Source organism: Taudactylus pleione, unplaced genomic scaffold, assembly GCF_031769625.1.
Source record: "Taudactylus pleione unplaced genomic scaffold, aTauple2 ptg000423l, whole genome shotgun sequence".
Taxonomy (NCBI): Eukaryota; Metazoa; Chordata; class Amphibia; order Anura; family Myobatrachidae; genus Taudactylus; species Taudactylus pleione.
In genome coordinates this window covers 1,099,600-1,114,998 of record NW_028284825.1, presented here as the reverse complement: position 1 = coordinate 1,114,998, position 15,399 = coordinate 1,099,600, and the positions used below count along the sequence as shown (strand labels likewise).

Below are 15,399 nucleotides of genomic sequence, written 5' to 3'. Positions count from 1 at the left end.
TACCCTGCATGCAGCTTTCTGGGACAGTGTCATGCTCATTCATGTTGATTTGAGAATGTCAACACTATTTGCATTGGAAACCTGTATATTATCCCTTTTGAGTGTCCTATGATGCCTCTTATACCTCAATGTTTTATTTTTAAATTAGCAAAGTAGAGAATGGTAGGTACAAATAGAGGTGGACATGGGGAGTGGTAACTGCTTTAGTCGCTGCACCAGATAATTTTATCTGGCTTAGTAATTGTGGACATGTTCTGATATATAAAGAATGTGACACATGAGTCTACATTAAATATTACCATGTGCCTCCATATATTGCAAGTGTAGAAAAACTGAATGTGCATTTTCCATATGATGTACAATTAATAATATTATATTGCTGTATATGATATATACCATAGAGCACATTCTAAATATTCACTTATACACTTTAATAAGTATAACTGTTTGAAGATAATCAGGCTGATTGGTATATTTTCAATATATAGTCAGCTACTTTCTAGAGAACCCATGCAGTGATAATGTATGTAAGAGATAAAGTTTGAATCCTAACATAAAGTAATCAGTGTAGTAACAGCAACTGGGCACAAAAATAACTAATTAACACCTAGGTACAATACAGCAATGCTTTCATTTCTCAAAATAACATCAGAGTTTCATACTGTGTGCAGTGTGTTATAGAGACCCTAGTTTGTCTCTCACTATCACTTGGTAGAGAAATACCTGGTGGTACTTGGGTAGTTTTTCCAGTGGGTTTATTAGCCAGTGAATTTGATGCTATGAGAAATATATATGATCCAGGCCAATCTCCATAGTTATTGGTAGTGATTCCATTCCTTGTGGATCCATTATAATTGGTCTGGCCCTGAATCTTCCTCACTGCCACTTTTCCCCCTTTATTGGCTATTAGTCCAGCATGGATAGCTGCTCGGCATATGGAAGAATCCTAAAGATACCAATTTACACAATATCAGTTATATTTTACTCTGCATTTTGGTTGCAGCTTCTAAAAATTCTTTCTCTATTAAAAACTAAAAGCAAATTACTGATTTCTCTTACATCTGTGTAGACATCAGTTCCCCAAATAGATTTTCCATTCTCAAGGCACCCAGAGGGACATTGGACACTAAGGGATGCAAAAGTCATTATAGTTTTTGACTTTCTTTGAAGAAACATTCAAAACATAAATACTTTCGTAAATACTTTATCTAATTTATTTCCATTTGATAAAATGTGTGATTTTAGCCAGGACTTACTCTGCAATGGATTCCTCTATGTCTCTTGCAGTTGTTGAACAAGATGCTTGTACTAGAAAAGGAAAACATTACATAAGACCTGGTATAGAGATATCAGAAGTAGTTACAGATATAGATTTAAAGTAACATTTCTAGATAAGGTGAAACATTCACAGGAACCCTTGGGGCTGCTCCAAGCCTTTGTTCTAACACAGCCAATAGCATAAGCTGAAGATAATGTGTTGGTCCTTCAATTCACACCATTTATAAATGGTGAGCAGAAACACCTCCAACCACTGGCATCCTGAAGGTAAGTATCGGGGGGTTAGGGGAGAGTTAGGTTTAGGGTTAGGGTTAGGCACTAGGAGGAGGGATAGTGTTAGGCACTAAGGGGGTAGGGTTAGGTTTAGGGTGTGGGGAGTAGAAGGTTAGAGTTAGGCACTAGGGTGAGGTTAGGGAGGTTACCTGGGAGGGAGGATTAGGGGTAGGGGTAAGGGTTAGCAGTAGAGAACTTACCTGGTAGTGTCAGGATTCTGGCAGTCAGGATGCTGCTGTCAGTATTCTGACAGCCAGCATCCTAACAGCCGAGATCCCATACCCAACCCTCACATTACTCAATTGTACAACATACAGTAAGATAATGAAGTGTGATATTGTTATGATAACCTGAGCTACTTTGCGTAAGACCTCTAGAGTCACAATGGTGAGGTTTTAAAGACAATAACATCCCCCTGTTGTTACCTTAGAGCTGAACATGCTCACCAGTACTTAGGTTGCCACATGGTCCTATGCTCGGAACAGTATAGGCTTACAATGTAGTTTGCATATCACAGGAGATATGTGTGGCTAAGGAACTGACTTGAGACAGATGCAGTGAAGGCCGCAGACTGAAGTTGCAGTGTTGATGTGATATGAGCAGGAGGGACACAGGCTGACATTGCAGCGCTGAGGTGATATGAGCGGCAGGGACTCAGGTTGATGTTGCAGTGCTGAGGTGAAATGAGTGGCAAAGCCACAGACTGAAGTCAATGCTTCAGAGAGTACTGTGCAGCTGGTATAGACTACAATGGTGATAAAGACTGGAACACAGGACAAGGTTTCCAGGATCAAGGCAGAAGTTCTGGCTTGCAGAGTTTCTTCAGTATAATAAACAAGGACCAGTGTTTTACATGCAAGGTATAAGCTATAACCAGCAAAGGAGGAGTTGCCCTGGCTGCCTTATAACAGGGAGACCTACCAATGAAATGCTGGAGAGAACTCTATTTGCTAAGTAAAAGCAGCTACAGCGCTGCACATATTAATTTACTAAATAGCAGCCCCAGCAATCCCCGTGGCCGCCCAACAGCCTGGTCTCCCAGCAATGGTAGGTTCCATCCCAGCCCAGCGTCCCCATTGCCTGGTGACCAGCGGGACCATCGGAACCCTTGACCAGAAGATGCATTGTCCCCATTGCTTGGCAACAACCGGGACCCATGAAAGACACAATCCGCGTCGGAGGCTTGTTACAGATATATGCTATAGAGAATAGTGTTTTGATGGCGTAATTACGTAATTTGACAATCACAGTTTCCTTGTCATAAAAAAATAAATAAAAAGAAATATAAACATCTGTTAAAATTATGCACATCCAAAATTATTCAATAAGTGAATATTTTCTTATTCTAAATTTACATTGTAGATGTAGAATAAATTAAGGTTCTATATCGGAACCCCTGGAAATATATTACATTATGGGCCTGATTCAGACCCACTCGCGAGCGGCTGCCCGCTCGCAAGTGGGTCGATGTTCTGGACTGAGCATGCGCACGACGGAGGGAGCTCCGTCGTGCGCATGCGCCAGACGCGACGAGCGAAGGAAAGTCCTTCGCTCGTTGTGTCTGATCAAAGGGGGCGTGCTGTCGATGTTGATTGACAGCACGCCCCCTTTGGTAGGCGTGCCGGGGGCGTGCCTCCCTGACGGGGGCGTTCCCACGGGAACGCCTCCCGTCAGAAGCCGGCCCACTGACATCACTAGTGATGTCAGTGGGAGTGATTTTGGCTCTGATAGAGCCAATATCACTCCGGAGCTTGCGGTTGAAAACCTCAACTGCAGGCTCCGGCTCGCAGATTCGATGGTCGCGATGGTCACGACCATTGCGGCCATCAAAATGCACGCTCGTATAGCCTGTGGGTGGTGACCCACAGCTATACGAGCGTCCAGGAGGACGCTCCATTTTCATGGAGGCCGGCCCTCATTCAGAGCGTGCGCTCTGCTCAGAGTGTACGGCTCTGAATGAGGGCCTATGTTCTTTATTTTGCTTGAATATAAATAATATAGATTTACAATCTAGGCATTTTATGTAGCGTTAATACCACATAGTGTTCATATTTTATTACTAGAGTACCGCTGCAATCAACTGCCTAAAGTTATTGAATCATAATGATCTCTTTTGATGATTGGAAAGTATCTAAAAAGTGTCTGTTTGAGACTTAATTATGTATATGAAAAAACCTTGAGCCTCAGTCTAATTAATGTGTGAAATATATCTTGGAAGTAAATGGCTTTCTAATTAATTTCAGGAGATGGTAATTGGGATGTGTGCACAGATACAGACTTGGAAGGGAAGGGTGAATGAGTTTTTCCATTTGCCCAGTACCTTATAGTAATCTAAAGTATGCCAAATGAAAAGGTACTATTTGCTTACATCTTTCATAGTAATTATGACTATATTATCAGTCTCTGAATTGTAGGACAGTGGGTGGTAGTCTATGGTTCTCTAGCTGATGTTGATCTGCAAGTACCAATGTACCCTGCAGGCAGCTTTTTGGGACAAGTGGTCATGCTCATTCATGTTGATTTTAGAATGTCAACAGTATTTGTCTTGGAGACCTGTATATTATCCCAGTTGAATGTTCTTTGATACTGTTCTGCCCCTACCTCAATGTTTTGTTATTGAATTAGCAAAGTAGAGAATGGTGGGTACAGGGGGACATGGGGAGTGGTAACTGCTTCAGTTGCTGCACCAGAGAATTTTATCTGGCATAGTGATTGTGGACACTTTCTGATATATAGAGAATGTAACACAGGAGTCTCCATGAAATAGTGTCATGTGACACAGGAGTCTACATGAAATAGGGGTATAATTATCCAGCAGTGAAAAGTGTGAAGTGAACCAGTGAAGAAGTTGCCCATAGCAACCAATCAGCTTTCAAGTAGCATTTATCAAGTACAGTCTATAAAATAATAGGTAGGAGGTGATTGGTTGCTATGGACTTCTCCACTGGTCTATTTCTCCACACTTTTCACTGCTTAATAAATAGACCGCAGACTGTCATGTGCCTCCGTATATTGCAATTGTATAAAAACTGAATGTGCATTTTCCATACTATGTACAATAAATATTAATATTGTTTACTGTATACAGATGTGTCCCCATACATCTAGCCTCCTTGCATGTTAAACAGTCCTTCTAGATGTGCCATGGCGTGGGGCAACTCGGTAGTTCTGAGTGTATTTTCATGCAACATTTTCCCTTAAAATGCGTCTTTTTTGCAAAGTGATGTGAATTGGACACACAAGCAGCTTATGTTAATTTAAATTATATGTAGCATGCCTATACTGTGAGTGCAAATTCGGCTGTATCTGCATGCAAAATGCTATGTTACAGTGTCACAACTGCTGACACTGTAACTTACAATATCGCATGCAAATATAACCGCAGTCGCACATAGAATATAGGCATGCCGCATATCATTTTAATCCGCATAAGCTGCTTGCGCATCCTATTCAGCTACTTTCAAGAGACCCAATGCAGTGGTAATGCACATAAAAAAACAAAGTTTGAAGCACAACATAAAGTAATCAGTGTAATAACAGCAAGTGGCCACAAAAATGACTAATTAACATCTAGGTACAATACAGCAATGCTTTCATTTCTCAAAATTGTATCAGTGCTATATACTGTGTGCAGTGGAGCTGATTCAGAGCCGCTCGCACCCAGCATATGCAAATTCGGCAAAGTGACGGCATTGCAGGCGATCACTCGGAAAGGAATAAGCATGCCCACTTTGTGTTGGCGAGCGATCACTTTGTGTCTTTAGATGCTCATTAGCGTCTAAAGAGACGCCCACTAGCGCACGTCATCTCCTGGAAGTGTATTAAAACATTGGTACATCGAGGACCATCGGAAGGGTTCGCAGCGCTTGTGGTTGCCTTACCTTACCGCAAGCTCTGCGAGGACTTCAGTGTAAAAAACAGGCAGGTGACGTGTACTATGACGCTGGCTGATAATTATGCACACCTCTGAAACAGCGTTGCTACACTCAGGCATACCTGCGTTCGCACCTCCACACCCCTGTTATTAGTCTCCTGCCCCTGTAACCACCGACAAACGGCCTCTACTGTCACTTATTACACTGGGCTGTCTTTGCTGGACGAGCGAGTGGATAGTGATCGCTATGAGTAGTTTGCGAATGCGCACTGCAATGCATGTGCTTGCGTAGATTAGCGAACATCGGCAGCAGCAAGCGGACGCCAGCTAGAGACCGGGTCTGAATCAGGTCCACTATGTTGCAGAGCTCATAGTATGTCTCTCACTATCACTTGGTAGAGGAATACCTGCTGAATTTGATGCTGCGACAAATATAAATGACTCAGGCCAAGTTCCATAGTTACTGCTTGTGATTCCATTCCTGGTGGATCCACTATAACTGGTCTGGCCCTGAATCTTCCTCACTGTCACTTGTTCTCCATCATTGGTTATTAGTCCAGCATGGATCGCTGCTCGGCAAATGGAAGAATCCTAAAGATAACAATAGACACAATATCAGTTACATTTTTGCAGTTACTAAAAAATGTTGCTCTATAAAAAGAAAACTACTGATTTCACTTACATCTGTGTAGACATCAGTTCCCCAAATAGATTTTCCATTCTCAAGGCACCCAGAGGGACATTGGACACTAAGTGGTGCAAAAGTCAAAATAGTTTTTTAATTAAAATATATATTCTAATAATAAAATAAATACTATTATTGTCATTGTAAAAAACAACACAATTACAACACCAGGTAAACCGCATACATATTACAGCATGGAACAATCATATTAGTTAAAATCCCCATTCAGGTTCATTCTAACAATAATAGATGGAAAGAAACTGCTCCTATACCAGGAAGTTCCAGATTTGATACACCGGAAGTGCCTTTTTGACGGTAAAAGGGAAAACACACTATGGTCCGGAAGCTGGCAATTCTTTATGATGCTATTTCCTTTCCGTAAACTGTTCTCAGTATACATTTCCTCAATAGAAGGCAACTCGCTACCGATAATACTTTCAGCTGTTTTAACTACTCGCTCTAACACTGAGCCTAATTCAGCTAGTGCACTGCTGAATGCAGATTCCCTATGGTTGGGGAATCTGCGAGTTTGCTTGCAAACTGGCAGTAGACTGTCAATGATTGACACTCTGCTGCCAATTGGGGGTGGGGAGGGGGCAGTGACACACCTCTGTTGCCTGAAACAGAGGCGTGTCACGGCTGTTGGGGGTGAGGGAGAAGGCCAGGATCTCCGTCAGGCTGAAGGAGATTTCCTGACCTCTACCTGTAAACTGCAGCAGCCGGCTTGGGACCCCATGGGTCACTGCAGCCGGCCGATGGTACGCAGATTAACCAATGCAGCCTTGAACAACGGAGCTCAGATAAGTAATGCACAGGAAGCATGATGCCTCCTGCTGCATAACCATATCTGCAAGGATCACTATTGCAAAGATGCCTGCGTGCATACATCATATATATATAGCCTGCGTGCATACATCATATATCTATAGCCTGCATGCATACATCATATATCTATAGCCTGCGTGCAGCTTTGCAATAATGATCCTTGCAGAATCAGGCCCACTGTGCGATCTGCTTTGGTACTATTCCCATACCATACTGGTATACAGTAGTTTAACACACTCTCTATGACGCAGCGGTAAAAATTCACCAAATTTGCTGCCTGTAAGCTCCTAAAAAATATAATTGTTGTTGTCCCGTCTTTATCATGGCCAGAATATTAGACTACAAGGATAAATCATCAGAGATTATAATACCCAATAATTTAAAATCTGTTACCCTCTCAACCTCCAAATAGTAAATAGTTAGTGGCAGCAGGATAAACATACAGTATTCGTCCTCCTAAAATCAATGATAATTTATTAGTTTTTTTTTTTAGTTTAAAACCAAACAATTTATCTTGCTCCATTTAAGCAAATGCTCCACCTCACCACAATATGCCTGCTCATCCCCATCAGAGATGAGAACCACTATTCTGGTATCATCTGTTAATTTCACAATAGAATTCGATTCATACAAGGGGACACAGTCATATGTGAAATGGGAAAATAAAAGTGGCCTTAAAACACACCCCTGAGGGGTACCAGTGCTAATCCTAATTACAGATGATCTCAAATTTCCCAATTTAACCTGTTGCGGTCTATTAATTAAAAAATCTATAGTCCAACTACATAAGGTAACTGAAAATCCCAGGTTCAGTAGTTTACTTATTAGAGCAGTTGGAAGGATGGTATTGAATGCTGAGATAAAATCAACAAAAAGAACTCTAATATAAGTATTTCCAGGAAGTAACATTCATAACATAAATACTTTCCCAAATTGTTTATCTAATTTATTTCCAATAAATAAAATGTGATTGTAGCCAGGACTTACTCTGCAACAGATTTTTGTATGTCTTTTGCAGCTGTTGAACAAGATGCTTGTACTAGAAGAGGAAAACATTACATGAGACCTGGTACAGAGATGTCACAAAGGTAGATATACAGCTTCATTTCTAGATAAGGTGATACAATTACTACATCCAAGTGCCATTCACAGGAGCTGTTGAGGCTGCTCCAAGCCATTGTTCTTCTTAGGTGGAGGCTCACCTCTCTCAGCCAATGAATGCTCAGCCCATGCATTTCTATGGGAATTCAGTGGCTGAGCCCTCATTCACAAGACGGTACTATTCACATGACGGTACTATGTCCGTGGCTTGGGTAATGGCGTTTTTTTTTTTTTTTTTGAAGATGTGGATGCCTACATGGCCCGAAAGGACTAGAACCAAGGGGTACTGTACATTAGTATTGATTTTTTTGCGCCCCTGTCATTTATCGCCCAGACCCCCGATCATACATCGGGGAGAAGCGGTATCAGCGCACATAACGTGCGCTGATACCGCTTCTGGGCTTCGTACATCTCCCCCAATGAGTGGTAGTCGAGCAGGGCCCTCTACCCTCTTGTGCTTCTCCCTACTTTAGTTTCATCTACTTCTTACCACTAGGGCACCTAACACTTGGTTGCTTATGCTCTGTTGCTTATCTGGGTGTTATGGTCACTAATGCAGCAATATATATTATCCATGTCCTGGTCCTGAATTGTATTGTTCTGTAAGTCGCTTGTCTACAATTTGTTTATGTATTGTTTTTTTTAAGAGCTGCGGAACACTTGTGGCGCCATATAAATAAATGATAATAATAATAATAATAGTCTATGGCTCTCCAGGTGATGTTGATCTTCAAGTACCAATGTACCCTGCAGGAAGCTTTTTGGGACAGTGTCATGCTCATTCATGTTGATTTGAGAATGTCAGCACTATTTGTATTGGAGACTTGTATATTATCCCAGCTGAGTGTTCTTTGATGCTGTTCAGCCTCTTATCAATGTTTTATTTTTAAATAAGCAAAGTAGATAATTTTGGGTACAATTAGAGGTGGACATGGGCAGTGGAAACTGCTTCAGTTGCTGCACCAGAGAATGTTATCTGCCTTAGTGATTGAGGAAACTTTCTGATATATAGATAAAATAACACGAGTCTACTTTAAATAGTACCAAGTGTTTCCATATATTGCAATTGTATAAAAACTGAATGTGCATTTTTCCTTACTAATGTAAGTGCATTAAATAATAATATTTTTACTGTATATGATTCTTACCATAAAGCACATGCTAAATATTCACTTTATAAACTTCAATAAGTATAACTGTTTGCAGATAATCTGGCTGATTTGTATATTTTCAATATATATTCAGCTACTTTCTAGAGAACCCATGCAGTGATAATGTATGTAAAAAACAAAGTTTGAAGCATAACATAAAGTAATCAGTGTAGTAACAGCAAGTGGGCACAGAAATCACTAATTAACATCTTGGTACAATACAGCAATGCTTTCATTTCTCAAAATTACATCAGTGTTACATACTGTGTGCAGTGTGTTGTAGAGCCCATGGTATGTGTCTCACTATCACTTGGTAGAGAAATACCTGGTGGTACTTGGGTAGCTGTTCCAGTGGGTTTACGAGTCAGTGGATTTGATACTATGAGAAATATATATGATCCAGGCCAATTTCCATAGATATTGCTTGTGATTCCATTCCTTGTGGATTCAGTATAACTGGTCTGGCCCTGAATCTTCCTAACTGTCACTTGTCCCCCATCATTGGTTATTAGTCCAGCATGGATAGCTGCTCGGCAAATGGAGGAATCCTAAAGATACCAATATACACAATATCAGTTACATTATACTCTGCATGTTGTTTGCAGCTGCTAAAAATTGTTGCTCTATAAAAACTAAAAGTAAAGTCTAGATTTCTCTTACATCTGTGTAGACATCAGTTCCCCAAATAGATTTTCCATTCTCAAGGCACCCAGAGGGACATAGGACACTAAGGGATGTAATTGTACATTTTTTAATTTCTTTGAAGAGACATTCATAACATAAATAGTTTCCCAAATGTTTTATTTATCTAATTTATTTCCATTTGATAAAACATGTGATTATAGCCAGGACTTACTCTGTAATATATTCTTGTATTTCTCTTGCAGTTGTTGAACAAGATGCTTGTTCTAGAAGAGGAAAACATTACATGAGACCTGGTATAGAGATGTCAGCAGCAGTTACAGAGGTAGATATAAAGCAACATTCTAGATAAGGTGAAACATTCACTATAGCCAAGGGCCATTCACAGGAACCCTTGGGGCTGCTCCAAGCCTTTGTTCTTCTTATGGCTCCATGATTTGTACCACAGCCAATAACAGAAGCTGAGGATAATATGTGAGCAATAAAACCAATGAGAAGCTACAATCCCTGTGATGTCATGCAGTTTGTGGCTTTTGGTTGGTCATTCAATTCAAGTAATTTAAAAGTGGTGAGCAGAAACACCTCCAACAGCATCTGGAAGTGCTAAAGTCACATTACTAAATTGTACAACATATAGAAATTTAATGAAGTGAGATATTTGCTATAGAGAGTAGTGTCTTGACAGTGTTAATAATTAATTTGAAAATCAGTTTCCATGTAATAAAAAATAAAATTAAAAGTTAATATAAACATCTGTTAAAATGATGCACTTACAAAATTAGACAATAGTGGATATATTCTTATTCATAAACAACATTGTAGATGTAGACTAAATAAGGTAATATCAGAACCTTTGGAAATAAATACATTATGTTCTTTATTTTGCTTAAATGTAAACAATATACATTTATATTGTAAGCATTGTACGTAGTAATTAATGCCACATTGTCTTAATATTTTTATAATTAAAGTACTGCTGCAATTGACTGCTTCAAGTTACTGTTCAACATGATTTAATTTGATTATTGGAACGTATCTAAAAAGTGCATGGTTGAGACTTTGTTATATGAAAAGACCTTGTGCTTTAGTCTGATGTGTGAAATCTATATTGGAAGTTAATGGCTTTCTAATTTTAGGGTAGATGGTAACTGGGATGTGTGCTCATATACAGACTCTATTGTTTGGATGCTATCCTTATTTATCAAAGCAAAGTAAAACATAATTTATTTTTTGATACATGCTTTGTATTATATATGTGAGCTTCTGATAGCCAGTTTAAGGGGAATGGTGAATGATCTTTCTATTTGCCCAAGACCTAACAGTAATCTAAAATATGCCAAACCAAAAGTTGATATTGGCAATTGCAAAAAATCTTTCATAGTAATGAGGACTATACTATCAGTCTCTGAATTGTAGGACAATGGTTTGTAGTCTATGGCTCTCCAGCTGATGTTGATCTGAAAGTACCAATGTACCCTGCAGGCCATTTTTTTGGACAATGTCATGCTCATTCATGTTGATTTTAGAATGTCAACACTATTGTCTTGGAGACCTGTATATTATCCCAGTTAAGTGTCCTCTGATGCTGTTTAGCCCCTTATATATTAAAGTTTTATTTTTAAGTAAAAAAGAACAAAGAGCAGCACTGGATTACGTATATGTAATAATTTAATTCATTAACACATATATAAAACCATAAAAATCACAATACATTACTATAAATACATATAATGAAATGTGTATAGATGAGAGCATTGGTTACTATTTAAAGCAACAATTGGCTACTTGGTACCCTGAGACATTAATTGATAGTGAAGAACTTGTAGCACTGAATATTAGTATACAGTCCAGGAAAGCAGCACTGAAGGGTAATTACCCACTGAAATGAAAGTTCCACAATGTCCTTAATTAGCGATGGTCCCACACTGAGGTTTGTCCAACGCAATAGACCGGACCTGATGGTGATAGAGTGGGCTGGCCACTCTATCAAATTATTACATACACTTAATCCAGGGCTGCTCTTTGTTCCTTTTTATATATTTATTGGAGATTAACAGTCTCCTCTTTGCAGCTGCTGGGGGTAGTACCACATGTCAGAGCCCTTATATATTTATTTATAGACCCCTTGCCACTTATTTTTAAGTAATCTGGAAAGAGAATGGTGGGTACAGATAGAGGTGGACATGGGGAGTGGTAACTGCTTCAGTTGCTGCACCAGATAATTTTATCTGGCTTAGTGATTGTGGATACTTTCTGATATATAGAGAATGTGACACAGGAGTCTACATTAAGTAGAACCATGTGCCTCCATATATTGCAAATTTATAAATAATGAATGTGCATTTTTCATACTATGTAAATAATATTTTAATCTGTATATTATTCTTCCCATGCAGCACATGCTACATATTCACTATTTAAACTTCAATAAGTATAACTGTTTGCAGATAATCAGGCATTTACATATATATATATATATATATATATATATATATATTTAGTTTTTTTGTTTTTTTTAATCATGGGCATAACTACCACAGGTGCAAGAGGTCCAGCTGCTATGGGGCCCAGAGCTGATTGGCATCTTTAATCAAAGTTACTTGAGTTATATAAATTTTTCACCATTGGGTCATACATAGGGGCCCTTACAAACTTTTGCTATGGAGCCTTCAAATATCTAATTATGGCCTTGTTTTCAATATACAGTCAGGTGCATAAATATTGGGACATTGACAGAATTTTCATAATTTGGCCTCTATTCACCACCACAATGGCTTTGAAATTAAACAAACAAGATGTGCTTTAACTGCAGACTTTCAGATTTAATTTCAGGGTAATTACATCCAAATCAGGTGAACGGTGTAGGAATTATAACGGTTTCTATATGTGCCTCCCACTTTTTAAGGGGCCAAAAGTAATGGGACTGTCAACTCAAAAGCTATTTCATGGACAGGTGTGGGCTATTCCCTCATTATTTCATTATCAATTAAGCAGGTAAAAGGTCTGGAGTCATATCATCAAAGCCATTGTGGTGGTGAATAGAGGCCAAATAATGAAAATTCTGTCAATGTCCCAATATTTATGCATCTGACTGTATATTCAGCTACTTTCTAGAGACCCAATGCAGTAGTAATGCACATAAATACAAAGTTTGAAGCATAACATAAAGCAATCAGTGTAGTAACAGCAAGTGGCCACAAAAATGACTAATTAACACCTAGGTACAATACAGCAATGCTTTCTTTTCTCAAAATGACATCAGTGCACTTTACTGTGTGCAGTATGTTGTAGAGCTCATATTATATGTCTCATTGTCACTTGGTAGAGGAATACCTGCTGAATTTGATGCTGTGAGAAATATAAATGACTCAGGCCAAGTTCCATAGTTACTGCTTGTGATTCCATTCCTGGTGGATCCACTATAACTGGTCTGGCCCTGAATCTTCCTCACTGTCACTTGTCCCCCATCATTGGTTATTAGTCCAGCATGGATAGCTGCTCGGCAAATGGAAGAATCCTAAAGATAACAATAGACACAATATCAGTTACATTTTACTCTGCATTAAAATTTTGGATGCAACAGCTAAAAAATGTTATTTAAATAGTTAAGTTCTTATTTCTCTTACATCTGTGTAGATATCAGTTCCCCAAATAGAGTTTCCAGTGTCAAAGCACCCAGAGGGACACAGGACGCTAAGGGGTGTAAAAAGGAATATAACTATTGAATTTCCAGAAAATATAATTCAAAACATATACACTTTCCCAAATTCTTTATTTAGATTATTTATTTGTTTTCATTTGATAAAACATGTGATTGTAGCCAGGACTTACTGTGCAACAGATTCTTCTAAGTCTCTTGCAGTTGTTAAACAAGATGCTTGTACTAGAAAAGGGAAAACATCACATGAGACCTGATATAAAGAAGTCAGTAGCAGTTACAGAGGTAAGTCGATAGAAAAAGCACAATTTCTATATATGGGAAAACATTTATTATACCCAAGGGCCATTCACAGGAGCCCTTAGGGTTGCTCCATACCATTGTTTTTCTCATGGCTCCATGGTTTGTCCCATAGCCAATAGCAGAGGCTGAAGATGATGTATGAGCAGGAAGTACAATGAGAAGCCACAATTCCTCTGATAACATGGAGTTTGTGGTTTTGATTCGTCCTCCAATTCACATCATTTAAACATGGTGAGCAGAAATACCTCCAACAGCTACCTGGGAGAGCTAATATCACTTTACTCAATTTGTACAACATCTAGTAATATAATGAAGTGTCATACATGCAATAAAGAATAGTGGGCCTGATTCAGATTCGATGGTAGCCCAGTGCGCACGCGCACGACGGAGCCGGCTCCATCGTGCGCATGCGCGAGACCCGGATAGCGACGGCCAAGCTGTCGTTCCGGGTCTCGTACCAAAGGGGGCGTACTGTCAATGTTGAGTGACAGCACGCCCCCTTTGGTGGGCAGGCTGGGGGCGTGGCTGCCCAGGCGGAGGCGTTCCCATGGGAACGCCTACCATCTGAGGCCGGCCCCACTGACATCACAAGTGATGTCAGTGGGAGTACTTTCGGCTCTGTTAGAGCCAGAAACACTCTAGGGCTTGCAACAATGAGACCCTACCACAAGGGTCTCATCGCAAGCCTGATGGTCACGATGGTCTTGACCATCGCGACCATATTCCTGGCCGCTCGCTATAGCTGGTCACCCACAGCTATACGAGCGGCCAGGAGGCCGCTCTAAAAACACAGAAGGCTGGCCCTGACTCAGAGCGAGCGCTCTGTCAGAGCGTCCGGCTCTGAATCAGGCCCAGTGTCTTGACAGTCCTATCATTAATGTGAAAGTCAAATTTTCCATGTAACAAATTAAATATAAACATTTGTTGTGTTCTCCTTAAAAAATCCAATGGGTATATTTTTTTAGCAATTTTATTTAATGTAGCCACAATGCTAATATATATATACATATATATATATATATATATATATATATATATTCCATTATGTTACATTTGCAGTCTACTGTTGCTATACTGATGTATGGATGTCTGTCTTTAGAAAGGTCATGTTTGACCAAAACGTCAACATTATTATGAAATGGATTTTAAAGTTTGTTATTGCCTGTATATGCTCTGGCAGGGTTGTAACTAGGGTGGTGCGATCAGTGCCATGGCACAGGGCACCGCAGGGCAGGGGACGCTGTTCAGGAATGTAAATTTTCCTGTTTATTATCATTCTCACTTGTAGCTTCCTCCTCTTTTATCCTCAGTATCTCCTGGCCTCCCCTATCTCTTCCCTGGCCCCTCCCCATGAGGCAATGGCCTTTTTTTGGTTGTGCGTCTTATGTCCCTATTTGAAAAATAAGGGGGGGGGGGGGCACCGATGACCTTTCTGGCACAGGGCACCAAAGTCTAGTTACGGCTCTGTGCTCTGGTGAGTGTCCCTTTCTACAATTGTGTGTGAATGTATATATATATATATATATATATATATATAATATATATATATATACCACTGTCATCTAAAAATGTAATCTACACAAAACCATACACATTTTTGTTGCACTGA

The 15,399-nt window shown here is 39.7% G+C and overlaps 1 pseudogene; it reads right to left on the bottom strand.

Annotated features, from left to right (window-relative positions):
* Nucleotides 1-5,779: 5,779 nt before the first annotated feature.
* LOC148506144 (uncharacterized) overlaps nt 5,780-15,399 on the bottom strand; it is a 138,091-nt pseudogene continuing 128,471 nt past the window's right edge.